The sequence below is a fragment of the Mus caroli genome, unplaced genomic scaffold (genome assembly GCF_978045245.1).
Source record: "Mus caroli unplaced genomic scaffold, Mus_caroli_1 scaffold_2, whole genome shotgun sequence".
In the NCBI taxonomy this organism is placed as follows: domain Eukaryota; kingdom Metazoa; phylum Chordata; class Mammalia; order Rodentia; family Muridae; genus Mus; species Mus caroli.
In genome coordinates, this window is record NW_028227257.1 from 141,565,056 (window position 1) to 141,582,007 (window position 16,952).

The 16,952-nt window shown below is 40.7% G+C and overlaps 1 pseudogene; it reads right to left on the minus strand.

Annotated features, from left to right (window-relative positions):
• The window catches only part of LOC110305829 (NEDD4-binding protein 1-like), a 49,250-nt pseudogene extending 37,712 nt beyond the window's left edge, over nt 1–11,538 (minus strand).
• Between the last annotated feature and the right edge of the window lie 5,414 nt (nt 11,539–16,952).

Sequence of the window (16,952 nt, forward strand, 5' to 3'; positions counted from 1 at the left end):
GGTCCCAAGAAATATTTCTTCTAAACAGCAGTGTCCGATTGTCTGGCATTGTCTGTACCAGCAATCCTTGGTCTCTCAGGCAGTCCTCACTTAGATCCTGCAGGTGATGCTTTTGCAGCTGTGCCCCCTCTCCCTACCCCTCCCTGGCATTTACATAGAGGTGGCACTGCCATTCCTGTTACTATTCGTATCTGCCCAGTGTCTCTGGTTTCTTCATTTCTCATGAATGTTCTCATGGGATTATAAAATTTGAGCTTATACTGTGCACCCAGAAAGGACACACTATAATGTCTGCAATCACACATTCATCTTAGGTGTCAATTACTGAAAATCGTATTTTGGAACAGAGACTTTCTGTTTCTGTTTAGCCTAGAACTATTTACATAGACCAGGATGTTCACTCCCTGATATCTGCCTGTCTCTGCCATCCTCCTTGAGTTCTCAGACTAATAGTGGGCCACCACCATAACAGGCTGTTTCTTCGTTCCTTTTAGCTTGTTATAAATTATGCTATATGTTTATAGAATTTATGACATCTGACATGATTTGTAGAATAAGAACTTTTACCTGGGTACTTGGAGACAGTATTCTATTAGATTAGACAGAAGACACTGGTCTGAGTTGTCCAGGGATATTCAGTACCCTGGGTTCCCTTGCATTAATAATATGTCTGAAAGTCCTTCGTTTGGACTTTTTCCAGGTTGAGGGGTGAGCATGAATCTCATTGGACATCAAGTGTGCCTTTCCTTATGACTAAGATTGGGCTTCCTTTTGAGACAAGAAATGTTCTTGTGATGAGGGTGACTCGGATTTCCCCCTACTCTCAGACTTGAGCAAACTAAGGCAACTATGTGAAAAAGACACTGCTCAGGTGCAATAAACTCTTGCTTCCACAAGGTGGCACCCCAGACCTAGTATGCACATCCTCATTTCTTCAGGAGACACGCATGGCGACATTTGGCCAGAAGAGGTCGCAGCAACACCAGCCTTCTGTTTTCCTGCTTGTTGAGTGAGCTACCACTAAGTGGCAACCACCCTAATGGACAGCAGAGGGCTGTGGTCAGAATGGAGTCCTTTAGTTTAAGTCCTGTTGCTATTATGAATTAGAAGTTGACATAAGGCCCTATTCCATCATTATTATGGTGAAGATTTTTGTTGATATTAATATAAACACTATTATGTGAGTGAGTGTGTGTGTGTGTGTATACTTATATAAGAATAAAAAAGGCTGAGATAATTCATTTTCACCTGAAGACAGTATAACACTTATGAAAACCCCAAGGATCTCAGTGAAAACTCCATTATCAACATCAAGGACATTTTTCAAGCTGATTGACCATTAATTATTATACATGAATTGTCGAAAAAAATCAAAGCAAAAGCACATGTTAATGAATATTGAACAAAAAGACTAGATGTATATTTAGTTCTTAAATTTATTTTTGTTTTACTCAGTGTGTGTGTGCTTCTATGTTTCTTGCAGATACATAAAAGCATGACTGTCTCTGTGACATGAACAAAGTAAAACTGCACTGAGAGATAAAGAGAAATGATAGGAGAGGTGAGAAAAGGGAGGATAATAGTGTGTGGGGGGGGGGGGGAAATATGCCCAGCATACAGTACATACTTATATGAAAAATACACACACACACACACACAGTAGCATCAAGGCATTCCTTAGGTAAAAAGAATTTGCTGCACCCTATAGGTGGAACAACAATATGAACTAACTAGTACCCCCAGAGCTTGTGTCTCTAGCTGCATATGTAGCAGAAGATGGCCTAGTCGGCCATCACTGGGAAGAGAGGCCCCTTGGTCTTGCAAACTTTATATGCCCCAATACAGGGGAAAGCCAGGGCCAAGAAATGGGAGTGGGTGGGTAGGGGAGTAGGGCGGGGGGGAGGGTCTAGGGAACTTTCGAGATAGCATTTGAAATGTAAATGAAGAAAATATCTAATAAAAAAAAAAAAAAAAAAGAATTTGCTGCTGCACAAGAATAATGCCTGAATTCAATCCCTGGGAGCCGTGGTGGAAGCTAACTGAAAACTGTGGTACACAATACATGCAGATACACATGCATACAATAACAGATAAAAACTTTGAAAATTAATAAGCATTTGCATGTGGAGGACCAAGTGTCAGGAGCTGGAGATGGGGGCCCCCCTCCAACATTCACTTGCCCCTAAAAGCCCCAGATCACAGATTAGGCCAGGCTAATGTATCCTAGAGTGTGGCAGACAGATGATAGACAGACAGACAGTTGTGTATGTATGTGTGGCAGAGGCCACACAACTATTTAAAAATATGGAATTGCTGGTCATTTAGTTTAGTTTTAAGACCTGTCCTGACCCCTAACAAAGCAGGCAGTGGCAGAGACAAAGTCTCCAGCTAGCAGAATGAGTCAGGTTCACTGTGTGTTGGAATGCTGGGTGCTTGCAGCCTGCTCATGAGTCTGCACAGTCACAGCCTGTCTACTGTGCTCCTCATATTCTGTGAAACCCCCTGTTGTCGTGGAAATCCGGATAAAGCAAGCAAGAACTTTTGTACAAAATACTTTATCAGGAATCTCAGGCTCCTCCAGCTTCCTCAAAGAAGGGCTAAAGCCCTTTAGGGGTATCTAATAATTTTGTATGTAATAAATGGGGAGGGGTACTTGGCTCAATTAAAAGAGCCAAAGCCACTTTAGGTGATTTTAAATTTGTATCTTAAAAAAAAAAAAAAAAACAAAAAAAAAAAACAGAAATTTCCTCTTTGTCCTCTGAAGTGTCATGAAATGAAAACAATTTAATAAATAAAGCTGCCTTCTCATCGTCTGAGCCTTTGCTCTATTATTTTTATCTTTTATCTTCCTGTCTGTTTTGGAGTCAACTGACCAGTTTTATCAAGGAGTTTGAATTACAATTTAATCAACTTTATGCTGTGGGTCTAAGCGATATCCTGCCAAACTGTACATCCCAAACTCATCAGTATGAAACTCACTCTGCCCTGGTAGGCAATGGTTGATTTCTAACATTTTACCTACATGTTCCCATATCTTTAAACTTAGAGAAACTTGGCAGGTGGTGTTGTTGCTGTTGTTGTTGTTTGTTTGTTTGTTTGTTTGTTTTGAATGAAAGTAAAGAATTTCTCTAAGCACTTCAGCAATTCCTCAGAGGAATCAGAATGCAGAAGCAGACCTCTCTAAAGGCTTAAGAAAAAAAGTAACACAAGTTTCCAGAGCTGCTTGGTGACCTCAGTGCCACAGACAGAGATAGTGAAGCATCTGTCCTTCCTTGTCTAGTTTGCCATCAGGCCAGAGCAACAGGCTTCAGTCAAAACCCAGGATATAGTATCCAGAGAAGTGCAGCAAGGAACTCAAATGTAATCCCCAACTCAGAGAATGTGGTACCTGAACAGAGTGGAACTTTACTCAGCCACAAATTGAAATAGTGACGTTTGCTCAGCAGTGGATGGAATGAGAAAATATGTGAAATGTTCCAGGCTCAGAAAGGCACAGGCCAACACCTCCTTCTCATAGGGCTAGCCACTTCTTGTCTCAATGTGTGTAGTCACTTCAGCTTTATAGCTAGGAAACGAAATGTCTCCGATTCTCATAGCCAGACAGCAGTGCTCAATCTTGATTGGTCCAAGAGAAGTCAATTCCCTGTAGAATTATTTTCCTCTCTGAGTAGGCATCTGACCTCAGAATGACATGGCTGGAGTCATGCAGTACATTTGCTGAGTTAGAGGAGAAAAGAGATCGTCTATGCAGCTGTGTGTTAAATATCCTGGAGCACCGTTGAAGAGTATTAGGTTGCCCTTTACACGAGAGGATGGGAGGGAGACTTGTAAGGAGGACCAGTACCTTGAATGAGCATCAGTGGTTTGGCTGATGTTATCTAAGTGTCCCAGAGCAGTTCTCCTTTGTGGGTGGATCGGCCATTTCTTTGGGCTCTCATTTTGTGTCAAGGATTGAGGTGGATAATCTATGTAGGATTCAGGAACCACTCCTCTTGGCTCCTTGGTGCACCCTACCTCTCCATGGTCTCTTTCAAACTCTCCTGTTTTTTCTCCTTTCTTCTCTGTGTTTGTCCTCATCTTTCTTTCTTTCTGTCTCTCTAGTCAAAGTGTTATGGAGTTTGCTTAGATCCAACAATACTCAAACACCAGGTCAAGACAGATGACAAAATTTATGTAATCAAGCTGTTACTGATCAATTAGGGCTGCAAAACAGGCTTGAGAGCTTGACTGCAACCTCAAGTCAGAATATCACAGAGTACTAAAGCTTGAAAATCAAAAACATCTTTGCCAAGTTATTGTATTTCATCACCAATCAGGACTTATGAATAAAGGCTTTACTTATGTGGTTGGTCTATGTCACCTGATACAGAATGTAGGTTTTACAGTACAACCAATCAAATCCATTTGTTCATTTGTAGTTAGGAACAGTCATTATGTTTTGGGGAACAAGGGATGAATAACAGGAGCTGAGGTTAGGAACAGTCATTATATTCTGGAACACAAGATGAATAACAGAAGCTGATCAGCTTTTTGAGAAGTCCTCAGCTCCCCTAGGACCTGGGACCTTAAACTTAATTCCCCCCTATAACTAAATAGAGTCTGAAAACAAAATGGCAGTACTTAAGAGACATTTCTTTTGCTTGTTCCCAATGAAAGGAAAGACTCCCTTAGCAGGTATCTGGTTTCAGCTGTCCTTGTTCTGCTTTAAGAAAGTTCAGTCTGGGCTGGAAAGATGGCTCAGCCAGTAAGAGCACTGACTGCTCTTCAGAAGGTCCTGAGTTCAAATCCCAGCAACCACATGGTGGCTCACAACCATCCATAAAGAAATGCCCTCTTCTGGAGTGTCTGAAGACAGCTACAGTGTACTCACATATAATAAATAAATAAATCTTAAAAAAAAAAAAAGACATTTCAGTCTGTGTGGCTTTCTCTTTTAATGAAGATCAACACTTGCTGAGAGAGTTGGCTCTTTTCCCACTTGCTGTGGACTGAGAAGATTGTTAGGACCCTATTCTGAGCCCTGCAGGAAGATCTCCTTGATGATGGAGTTTGAACGTCCAGTCTAATTCTCTGGTTTTCTATTGTCCTCTCTTATCTAGATTCCAGGAATCTTCTGCTAGAGATTCACACACACCCCAACTCTCTAAATTTCTTACATTTTTAAATTTTTGTTTTTATTATTTAAAACAAATTTTAAATTTAAATATCTTTTGATCATACTCATTTCCTCCCCCAAGTGCCTCTAGATCCTCTCCCCTTCCATATCCATCCAACTTTAAGCTTTCTCCAAGAGCTAACAAAAACTCAATACAACAAAATCCTCCAAAATAAACAAAAACAAACAAACAAAAATAAATAAAAATAAAACATACACACACACACACACACACACACACACACACACTGCATTATATTTCATACCAGAACTAAAGTTGAGTGCACACTTAGGAAATCTGACTGACTTACTAAAATGTACCAGGCCAAAGGAAACCATGGATTAAAGCAAATGACTGGGAGGATTCTTTCCTCAAGTCTGGGATGCCAGGAGCATAGAAAGGGTAAGAGGCTATGTAAAAGAATGTGCGTAAGGAAAGAAGTTTTAGAATGTTCGGGTGGAAGAACAGTCCCTCAAGCCCTCAAAGGCCACCTAAAAGGCAGCAGAAACCAGACAAACACACACCTGCTGTCCACCATGACTCTGTGCAAAAGGACTGATCAGTTTGGGAGAGGGGTCTGTCAGCCCTGAAATCTGAGCTGAAGGCTGTGTCTATTGTAATCCAAAGGATCAAGGCACTGACAGAGGGAAAACCTTTGTTTTGCAGAAGTAGAGGTAGCCTGCTGCTCCTCCTATCTCCAGCCAAGGCAGAATAACACAGCAAGATGGAGAGGCTAATCCCCTCTAAAAACCTTAATGTGTGGTGAGATACCTCTTCCCAGGACACAAGTACTAACTGAGGGGAGTGGCTGGTTAAAGATTAGAGGCCAGCAGATGAAAAAGGCTGGAGTTAAGTCTGAATGACCTCCCACTGTGTATACATGAGATACCTTCCACTGTGTATATACTTCCTAGGTACCCAGAAGATATTGAGGGAAGTGTGACTGACATTCTCTGGTTCAAGCTCTTAGTCCTCAATACCCATATCTAGAGTATCCAGACTAGAAGAACTATGGTCTAGGATTGATTAATATGAATGGTACAAAACTATGGATGGAAGACTATATATACATTTATATATACATGCAGGGGTGTGTGTGTGTGTATACCCATTATGTCTAAAGAGACAAAATCAAACTAGCATCTTCTCATTGGCATATAGAATGGCAGCCACTAGAAATCTGTCTTAATATGACAGATGGCTGATAGATAGATAGATAGATAGATAGATAGATAGATAGATAGATAGATAGATAGATAGATAGATAGACAAATAGAGATAATAGAAAGATAGATGATTTACAGATATATGTGGGACACTTAATGGACTAAAAAGATACTTGCTATAGAAATTTCTTACTGTCTTCTTCCCTGCAACTGGAGCTTTAGATGCCATTCTGAAGATGAACGTTTTGACTAAGTTTACCACTAGAGAATTTTTTGTGTATGCTAAATTGGGAAAATTCATGACTGATAAAGGTAGTGCTCCAAAATAAAATGCATTGAATATGCAGCCACTGAAATGTCACATATGTAGTCATTGGGAAAGCATGCTGTGCATGTATACATGATACGGTAATGTATCTTAGCAATTTAAAATTGAATACTGACAAATTATAATCTATGACGCCCTAGCTCATTGCCTTGGATTATGCTATGACTGGAGTAATGTACTGTGTCTTCCTAGGACTAAGTGTCTGGTGCTATGGTCTATGCTGTTGCTGTGGCAAAAATGGCTCAATGTCCAGCCCTAAAAGAAAACACTTATGGACACAATACCCTCTTCAAGTCTCAAGTAAAATAATGGAAGAGAAGCTGATAGAATATAAGTGCTGGAGGCAAGAATAGAGTAAAGAATATATCTTTGCTCTGGGCTTGACTTGGCCATTGCCATCATGGAGCAGAAGAGTGGGGGTCTGGAAAGATGTATGACCAGGGGAGCTGACCCGGAGCAAGAGTGAAATTGAAATGTGTCCAAACCCCGAAAATCTTATCCCAAGACCAGAAATAAGACTCCTTGTTCTGAGCCACGTGTCTCAAACCACATAAGCCATACAATCCCACCTCTGCCACTCTTGCGGTGGTCACATAATATGGCAGCCAGGTTTTAGGTTAAATTTCCTCTATCCTTATAAGGACATGTCCAGCAAGCACCCAGAATGTCTCTTTATGCAAATGAAGCATTCCCAGTACCTCAGCCCCAGTTGATTACATTAATTACATGTACATTACACTCACCCCCAACCCCCTACCCACTCCCCAAGGTTTATATATACTCCCTTTTCCCCACCAATAAGGAAATCTGTTTCACTGAAATATTTCTCCAGAGAAGACCAAGATCCTACCTAACCCACTCAACCTAGCCAAGCCTCATTTCCTCCAATACAGCCCAGTGTGCAATGATACCTGGATACCCTCAGGGGAAAAGCAGCTGATGCCCAACATGAGATGCAACAATTGGAAGTGTATTAGTCTCTTCTTCAGTCACTGATCATAGAAAACACCCCATGAGGCTATAGGTGTATGCTTGGCAGCAGATGGTATTGTAACGGGAGTAGAAACCATAGGCATTTGAGCAACTTCTTCACATAACTTGCTTGTGCCTTCAGGACCTGCTCAGGCCTGATCACTTATATACCACTTCCATTTGATAATAGACTGCTGCTGTGCGTGTCCTACTTTATGACTTAGTAAGACCTTTATTTGGGCCAGTTTATTTTATAGGAACTGTTAACTGATTACACTAAAAATATTTTACATTGGCATCTTGTCATCTCTTGTAATGTATGGAGTTTTCTATTGACTAATACTACCTATGAAACATTCTAGTAGTTACCAATCTAAAAAACTAATGTATTCCCTTCATGGGAGCAAAATTAATTCCAGGAATTTAGTTTCTAAAGTTCTGAGTTTTGTGCAGTCAGTTTTGTAGGGTTACAAAGAAACACTTTTTATTTCATTGTTTTTTATACACACAGAGAATCTTCTTTATAGAAATTCTGATAACTTTCGAATGCTAAGAACATTTTTCAGCCACAGTTTGGTAGTAAAGCACACACAAAGATCTAAAACTCCCCCAAAATGTTGCCTTTTAACTATCCCTCTCTAGGCTTCTTTACACAGGCCATAGGTTAGCATGGCATTTCCTTTCTCGGCTATTCTAAGTAGGTGGGATAAATGATGCTTTGTTTATTTCAAAGTTTCTTAAAAATCAATGAAACAGGTAATGTGAGACCCCGACTTAGAGCGTTTCTCCCTGGAAGGTAAAGCCTCTGGATGTTCCCCAAGCTTGTTTTCCCTGATCTCTAAAAATACAGCTAGAAAGAAGCTCTTTGTTCTCTATAGCCAGCAAAAGACCTTTTTGTTTCTATACTGTACAACCAGAGATGCCTGCCTTCCTGTGCCAAGGACATGGAGATAGAAGCTGGAGAGGAGGCTGCAGCTCACTCCCCCTCTCACCAAAAAGGAGCTGTAGCCAACTCTCCTTCCAACTCCTCCCAACTCTCCTCCCAACTCCTCCCAATTCCTCAGCTAGCTGTTAAAAGCCCCCTACTGTCACCACTCAGGGTCGAACTCCCCTGCCCTGCAGGGCGGAGGGACTCAGCTAGCTGATAATAAAACCTCTTGCAGTTTGCATCCAGGTGTGGTTTTCTCTCAGGACACTGGGGTGCTGGCCAGCTCATCCCTGGACTTGAGCGGAGGCCCAGCTTCGGGGGTCTTGTAGTAACACAGCTGTTAAACAAAACCACTGGATTATAGAAAGAATTGCTGAATTAATCTGCTTATATACCTAAGAGTGGGTTAACCTCAGAATATAAGTCATGAATTGTGTTGGAGAAGAGGGTTTTGTCTTGTTTCAACAAGAAGCAAAAGGCTGAGGATTCCTTCAAAGCTAATAAAAATTAGATTTGACCAAGAAATCCTCCTGAAATACTTTGACTACAGACATGGTGGGACATGAATAACCAATAAACCTTTGGCTACCTGGTCCTCATGACTTTTTATTGAATGCTATCCTTTCATATGGCCCAGATGGAGATTTATATTACAGTTTGATTATGCAATCCAAACAGACTTATAAACTTGACAGATACCTTTTCACATGCTCAAACATAGAACAGAGAATTATCATTTGTTGATTTGTGCACACTGTACATTCCATGTGTTGTTAAAGCAGAAATGTACCTACAATATAACCTTTAAAAGTTTGTGTGTCTTCAGAGCAAAAGTACCAGACACCACACCCAGCTAACAGCTTCCAGGACAAGCTTGACCAGGTCACAGCTTCCACCACAGACAGTCTAGAGTCTCTCCAGTGACAGATGACCTTCTACGAAACCAAAGGGCTCTGGACTTAATAACTGCTGAACACAGAAGTTCTTGCATTGCATTGGGGGAGGAATGTTGTTTCTATGTCAGTGAATCTGGACTGGTAGAACAAAACAAACAAATGTTCAAATATCTCTAGTGTAATCTCCAGGTATGCTATGGGCCCAACACCCATACCCCATGGTACTCAAATCCTTTGGCAGCTTGGCTTCTTCCTCTCCTTGGGCCCTTACTAGCCATTGGTACCCGAACCCTCCTAGCATCCTGCCTGATCTAATTTCTAAAATGGCAGATAAGTAGCATTGTAAAAATCACTGACAGTAAGGTTTGGGTTCAATGCCAAACCATTCCCAACACAAAGGCTAGTAACTGACAATATATATCTAGATCTATCTATCAATCTATCAATCAATTGATAATAATAAGAAAAATAAGTTTTTAAAAGGAAGTAAAACATAAAACAAAGCATTTTCATTTCTTGGAGACTTTTTAAAATCTGGAACAAATTGGGTGGAGGTTTAGATGTCAAATAACTTTTTCTGTCCTAGTAAGTCTCTCAGTTCATGACTAGTTTTTGTGTTTGTCTGCTACATATAATAATCAAGGTTCTCCACAGAAACACAGCAAGCAGATATCAATGCATTAGGTGACTCAAAAGATTATAAAGTGAAACGGTTTCATGATCTCTACAATTGAAAGAATCATGAGAGTCAGTAGTATAACTTAAACAGGTTGAAGGGACAGATGGGTAGAGGACAATGCTCTAAGTCTCTGGTAAGCTTTAGTGTAGAAACCCTATAGCATAGAAGTCTCACGACCGGAGAAAGTTTAATGTCCTTGTCAAAATAAGGGAGTGATTCAACCTTCTGTATTACAAACTTTCCAGGCCCTAAGTGAGTAATTTGTGCCACCTCACAGTGCTAAGCAGTGTCTCATGTACCAAATCAAATGCTAAGCTTTTCTGGAAACACCATGGCAGACAGAACAAAGAGTGGTATCATTGAATTTCTGTGGAATCTAAATAAAATCAACCATTACATTATATGATAGGTAACCTACAACAGAATCATAGTTATAGCATCCCTAAAGAGAGGTGTGAACTCCCTCAGGTCCATATTTAAATTTTCTCTAGGAAATGACTAAGCAGAACATAGGAAATTAATACTCAGTTCCACTCAGAGAGCTTCACAGACATTCATTCCTTAGGTGGAGAAACAACTTTTTAAAAGTCCAAGGAAACAATTCTAAGCATTGTGAAATGATAAAAGAGTGAGGTAAATATACCTATGCAGTTGAGAAAGAGACGCATGTGATTTACCAAACATTAAAACATACCATTTGAAGAGCACCAAGTAAATCGCTTATAAAGCCCTAAACTAATTTGACTTTTTACTTTGAAGTGTCTACTTGGTCACTTATCCAAATAAAATAACTAATGCCAAATAACAAAGTTGAGGGACATTGTGATGTTGGCTAGAAATTTTTAAGGCAGTGAAATCCAGACATCTATTAACATGACTAAGTCATTACTAAGACTGTATCAATCTCATCTGCCTCAGAATTGGGCATCTATAAAACTCAAGCAAGAGTCTGTAGTGAGTAAAAGATCTACCAACAAAGCTAACTACTCGTTTTGGTGCCATTGAGGGAATCCACTGAGCTGTTAGAAGCCTTGGAAACTTCTGATGCTCATACTTGGTGTAATTTTTAAATTACTTCAGGAGAACATTATGCAGATGAAGAACTGGTGAGTAATGGATCTGACACAAGTTCCAATTATTCCAAAAATCACCAAATATTGTCACCCATTAGATATGTGTTGTAGTAATAATTAACCAGGGGTTTCTACCCTGCCTTAGAACACTTAATTCCCAGATAAAAGATACAAAACATTTATATTTATAATAAGCCTTAGACAGCACTAGATCTGGACAGTTATCTACTCTCTATATCATTATGTCTACTTCCCTGCTAATAACCCCAAGATATGACTTGCCATGCCCCACCTAGGCCACTCTTACTCCGACTGACCGACCCTCATGGCCAGTTCTCATGATCCCTTATACCATGGTGCAATCTCCTCTCTCTACCTTCTCCCTCTCCTCTTGTGGTCTCTGCCTCAGACCAAGTCTGGGAACTGAAGCTCTGACTATCTCTTTTCTGCCCAGCTATAGATTGTAAGGGTCTTTATTCATCCAACAGTTTTAAACTAAGGGCCAAAATTACATAGCATCACTTGGTGTACTCGAGGATCTCCTTGTCCCTAGGGGCAACAAGATTTGGGGGTCAATATTTAGCATTACAATATGCAGCAAAAGACCAAACCTCAACAGATGTGAGCCATAATGGAGGGAATATTCTTGGATCTGGCATGGTCTAGCCGCTGTTCTCCTGTTGATATTTGCCATGGTTTCATAAGCTAAGTGACTGTTTTGTTGTCTGCTTTGGAGAAATGTCTCTGTAAGTCTTCACTCATTTTCTGCGTATGTATTCCTAACTACAGGTTTTGAACAAAACCTTTGAACATTACTATCTTCTTGGCTTTGCTGATGAGACAACCACTTTGTAATACTACAATATCCACTAGAGTTGAGCATGTGCCTGCATCTGACTCATTCTTGTTAGGATGGTCAGAATGCTGTTGTCTTCTAAAAGATAGGTAAGACTTTTGGGGGAAATGTTGAAAACAGCTTTGTTTTAAGTTTTTGCTTTAAAAAAAACTTTCAAACTATAATTATATTATTTCTCTCTTCCCTTTCCTCCCTCCAAACCCTTCTGTGGTGCTTTGAATAGATGGTTCTAAAGGGTTCATAGGGAGTGGCACTATTGGGAGAAGTGTTCTTTTTTAAAAAGTATGGCTTTGTTGGAGGAGATGTGTCACTGGGGGCAGAATTTGAGGTCTCAGAAGCTAAACCTTACATAGTGGCTCTTTTCCTGTTGCCTATAGATCAAGATGTAGAACTTTTGCTCTTTCTCCAGTTCCATGTCTGCCTGTATGCTACCATGCTCCCCCCCACCACCATGAAAATAATAGACTAAATGTCTGAAACTGTAAGCCAGCCCCAAATAAATGTTTTCCTTTATAAAAGTTGCCATGGTTATGGTGTCTCTTCACAGTACTAAAACCCTAACAAAGACAGACGTTGGTACCAGAGACTGGGGTATTTCTGTGATAGCCTGACCATTATGTTGTTTGAAGGAATGTGGACTTTGACACTTTGAATTTAAAAGCAGTTGAATGCTTTAAGCTGTGTTTAATGGGCCATCCTAGTAGGAACATTGAAGACAGTGGTACTGAGAATGATTTAAACTCAGGGGACCTGGATCAAGAGGTTTCAGAGAACAAGAATATTAATATGTGGTCTGGAAATCATTCCTATGATATTTTTGTGAAGAATGCGAAGGATGCTTTTTGGCCATATCTGAGACGTGTACCTGATGCTAAATTGAAGAGTTTTGGAATAATTGTAATGGCAGAGGAAATTTCAAAGCTGCCTAGTATTGACTCTGTTGTGGTTAACAACTTGTGGTTGTTAATGTTCATTTGGGGAGGTCACAGACTCACTGTTGTTTACTTGGGAAGAGCTAACATCTGAGAACAACCTACGCGGTGACGTCACTGAAGGGGATGCGCAGGAGCAGGATTCTCCGGCCTTCCGTTGCACAAACAGTGAAGTCACAGTGCAGCCCAGCCCCTATCTGAGCTACGGGCTGCCCAAGGACTTTGTAGACCTTTCCACCGGGGAGGATGCTCACAAGCTCATCGATTTCCTTAAGCTGAAAAGAAATGAGCAAGAGGACGACTGAGTGCTGCTTGGAGAACAGGCCAAGAGGGAAGCAGCTCTGGCAGAGGCCTCGCATAGAACACAGCTAGGGGCAGATGGTGGGCAGGATGCAAAATCATTGGCTTTTATATTCATGTATATTTACCTGGAAAAAGATGGAGGGCCTTTGGTACTTGTAAAAAAAAAAAAACCCAACATAATAAATAGATCTTAAACATAAGGAAGCATACTGTGATGGTTTATATATGCTTGGGCCAGGGAGTGGCGCTATTAGGAAGCGTGGCCTTTTTGGACTAGGTGTGTCACTGTGGGTTTGGGGTATAGCACCCTCACCCTAGCTGCCTGAAAGCCAGTTTTCTACTAGCAGCCTTCAGATGAAGATGTAGAACTCTCACCTTCTCCTGCACCATGCCTGCCTGGATGCTGCCATGTTCCCACTTTGATGACAATGGACTGAACCTCTGAACCTGTAAGCCAGCCCCAATTAAATGTTGTCCTTTTGAGAGTTGTCTTGGTCGTGGTGTCTGCTCCCAGCAGTAAAAACTTAACTAAGACACATACTGCTCTGAAAATAAAATAACTTTCTATGAAAAAAAAAAAAGTTCATTTCAATGAAGATCTAAAATGAAAAGGAGCAAGGTGAGCAGGGAAAGTTACAAAAGGTACAATTTGAGGAGAAAGGGGGCACCAGGAAGTGGAATGGAGCTAAGTCCTGTGTTTGAGGAAATATACATATTAAAGAAAAACGTGATATTAAAAGGAATAAAGGGAATGGTAACCACAGGATAAGACCCCACCCAGCTAAACTTCCAATTTGTGAAAAAGAATTAAAGAAGAGTTTAGGTCTAGGAATAGCAATAAATGCCTTTAATCACCAGGAGACAGAGACAAGCAAATATCTAAGTTCAACTCCAGCCTGGTTCACAGAGCAAGTTCCAGGACAGCCAAGCTTAGGTAAAAAAGGAAACCATAGAAAACAGAAATCTGGTGAAGATGTGATTGAATGAGGAGGCCATGTTCCAACCCCAGCAAACAACAGAATGTGGCAGCTTTGGCTATGTGCTTCTGGCTTTAGAGTCAAGGATAGAAGAAAGAGGTTATAGACTCTCCCTTCACAACTAAGAAAAGCCACTAGGGCCAGGCATGTGTCAGGGGTATCCATGGAGGCCTAGAAAAGCCATTATGTGAGGATGAAGCCTGGATTGCTTTGGAGACACCAAGATGTTGGAGATACCAAACCCATGGGATATCTGCCAAGGAGAGTTGCTAACAGAGAGTGAAACCAGCCCTTTAATAGAAGTGTGTTGCAATCAAAAAAAATGAAAGGAGTTGGAGATTTGAAGAGCATTTTGACATTTGACATTAAGATGGAGCTTGGAGATTGTCCAGCTGATTTTCAGTATTGCTTTGGTCGGCTAGTTCCTCACCATGCTCCCTTTCCTCCCTTTTGGAACAGTAACATATATTCTTTCTGTGTTATATGTTGCAAATATGTGATCTGCTTCTAATTTTAGTTTTACATGGAATTATATTTAAGAGATTGCATGAGTCTCAGAAGAGACTTCGAACTTTGGACTTTTAAACAATTTTAAGACTATTGAGACTATGGGTACTTTTGAAGTTGGACTAACTCCATTTTGCATTATGATATAGCTACAAGACCATGAAGGCCAGGGAGTGCAATGTGATGTTTTGAATAAAATGGCTTCCATAGGGTTTGACACTCTTAGGTGTGGCCTTATTGTAACAGGTATGGCTTTGTTGGAGGAGGTGTGTCACTAGGATCAGTCTTTGGGGTCTCAGAAGCTCAAGCCAGGCTTAGTGGCTCTCAGTCTTTTTGTGTTGCCTGTGGATCAAGACGAAGAACTCTCAGCTCCTTCTGCATGCTGTCATGTTTCCTCCCATGATACCTTCCATACAGCCTTTCTTGCTGTTTTTCAAGTTCGATGGCCTCTTTTTCACCAATTGTTTCTCTCTTTAAATACATAAATACAACCTACCCAGTCTGTGTGTATATGTTTTGGGCTTTGCCATTTGGTATTGGATAACCAATTAGTGTGCACTTTCTCCCACTCTCAGCATTCCACAGTTGCCTATAGTTCTTTATTTAGGCTTAAGCCCTCATAATCTTTTCCATTTCTCACTTTACCGTGTCCATTAGTGTAGTCCTTGTTTAGCTCCTGTTTAGAAAGTCATATTGGTAAGAATTTATGGTTCTAGCTTCTGACATTCCTAAGAGACACAATCTCACAGTGATTCCTGGGCCTTAGGTGTAAGATTTTTTTGTTGTTGTTGTAGATAGAATCAGTTGAGTCTAGGCTCCACAATTCAGCATTTTGATCAGTTATTGTTCTCTGTAATGCTCTCCATCTATTGCAAAGAGAATTTTCTTGATGAGAAATGAAGTTCACATTTATCTGTAGTTATAAGAGCAATTATTTAAAATGTAGTTGGAGATTATCCTACTTTAGTTAAGTGGCAATTGTAGTTGCAACTGTCCTCCAGAGCTCGAGGTTCCTCATTCCCACCTGCTATCCTATCAAGGCCCAATTTAATGCCCCATATGACTACCCTTGCATTTGGAGGAGGGTATTTGAAGGAAGCAGCTGGTCTTCATGCAGGCAAAGATCTTTGTTGGTCCCCTGAGTGTTGAGAAATAAACCAAGTGCTCAGGATTGCTGAGGTCCAGAGAGGTCAATTAACTTCTTTCTTATACTGTTAGTAAGTGGAACATGTCTATCTATGGTCAGCCTGACTTCTGTCTCTCCAATTTTGTGCTCTGTCTGGGAACTTAGTTCCTGCCCTCTCAAAGAGGCCCTGTCACTGTCTACACAGACATGTTCCTTTTGGACACATAAACTCCACATTGCCTGGGTTTACACACTAAGTAGAGAAAATAACACCTGCCTCTTCCAGTGGCTCAGCAAAGTCTAGTCTACATGTAGACTAGAAAAGAAAAATCGGGCTCACTCTAATCATTCCCTAGGGAGAAAAATCAAACTTCTCTATCTGAAACTGAGCTCCAATCAGTCTGTACCCAGCCTTGATACAAGAACCAGGCTCAATGACAGTTACATATGATGTCTGTCTTCGACTAGGAGGGTGAGCCCCCAGAATACTTTTGAAAAGGTTAATGAGGTCCAGAGCTACTTGTATCCAAGGGACCAAATTCACCTTTATCCTAAAGCTGCAGACTTCAGTTATCCACAACCCCTTCCTTCCCAAAACCACTCAGCTTAGACAAATGGTGAGATGTAGCTAAGAAAGCCCATCACTCGGTAGAAATTGGGCAGGAAAATGAATTCTACACTGAAAAGCACATTTGATTTGGGTTTCCAATACCCAAATTTCTAATGAATTAAGTTCTGTAGTTATCAAACAAGTAGTCTCTGGTGAAATTGGGCTTCCTAGTACCAGGTGGTACCACATACAGCTCCCAGTCTGATATGCCTACTGCTATAGATACACATGATCCCAAGGTGGGAATAAGTGCCACTTTTTTATTTCCTACTGGGCATTACATGTGCCTCATACAGAGATCAGCAAATAAAAGTAAAGATAAGTATATGATGCATCTCACATCTATTGATTGATCTCACATCTATTGGAGCATTTCTCCAGGGTGGATGGAATTATCAGTCCCGTTGCTCTGATAAGAAAATGTGAAATTATAGGAAGGAACT